Source organism: Gavialis gangeticus, unplaced genomic scaffold (genome assembly GCF_001723915.1).
Source record: "Gavialis gangeticus isolate Ggan-Ray unplaced genomic scaffold, GavGan_comp1, whole genome shotgun sequence".
NCBI lineage: Eukaryota > Metazoa > Chordata > Crocodylia > Gavialidae > Gavialis > Gavialis gangeticus.
Genome location: NW_017729005.1, coordinates 9,217,902 through 9,218,868, shown reverse-complemented (window position 1 = coordinate 9,218,868; position 967 = coordinate 9,217,902). Strand labels below are relative to the sequence as shown.

At 42.3% G+C, this 967-nt stretch overlaps 1 protein-coding gene across 1 annotated transcript in view; it reads left to right on the top strand.

The window, feature by feature from the left end:
* Window positions 1-967, top strand: part of CPVL (carboxypeptidase, vitellogenic like) — a 158,024-nt gene that overhangs the window by 156,271 nt on the left and 786 nt on the right.

Below are 967 nucleotides of genomic sequence, written 5' to 3'. Positions count from 1 at the left end.
GTCTGGAACCAGCTTCCAAGTGAGGTGGTGCAGGCTCCCACCCTGAGGGTTTTTAAGAGGAGGCTGGATGACCACCTTACTGGGGTCATTTGACCCCAGTGCTCTTCCTGCCATGGCGGGGGGTTGGACTAGATGATCTGCTCAGGTCCCTTCCGACCCTAGAAACTATGAAACTATATTGAACAAAATCAGCCTCAGGACTAACCCTGGGGAACTTCACTTGATAATGGCTGCCAGCTAGACATGGAGTCATTGATTACTACCTGCTGAGCCCAACAATCCAGCCAGCTTTCTATCCACCTTACAGTCCCATTCATTCAACCTGTACTCCCTCAGCTTGCTTGCAAAAGTGCTGTGAGAAACTGTTTCAAAAGCCTTGCTAAAGTCAAGGTATATTACATCTACTGCTTTCCCCACTTCCACAGAGCCAGATATCTCATCAGAGAAGGCAATCAGGTTGGTCAGGCAGGACTGGCCTTTGGTGAATACTTCCTACTTGATGACCAACTGGGATATTGTAGATGCCAGTAAAGAACCCCTTTTGAGTAAATGGAAGACCTTGTTAAATAGTGGTTTGCTGTTAGCTTTTCAACACAGGAGTTGAGGAGGGGGAACAACTATCCAATGAATATAGTCAAGCTGCATGTGTTGAAGTGAATGTCTTAAAACTCAAATATGGGAGAAGCAAGGTTATATCCTACACGAAAAGCACATTTCTTCAATTAAACACGGAAAAGTATAATTAGAATAAGTGTGTTCTCTTCTGAACTTAAATTCATATCAGAATATACCACAAAGGAACAATACCAAATGCAAAAAAAAGTATCATCATAAGTAAACTAACATTGAATTAACTTAACTGCATCTGATGGTTAAAATGGAATTCTAGAATGTCAAAGTAGATCTGAAGTGTTGTTGTAGCCATAGTGGTCATAGATTCATAGATTAAGGGTCGGAAGGGACCTAG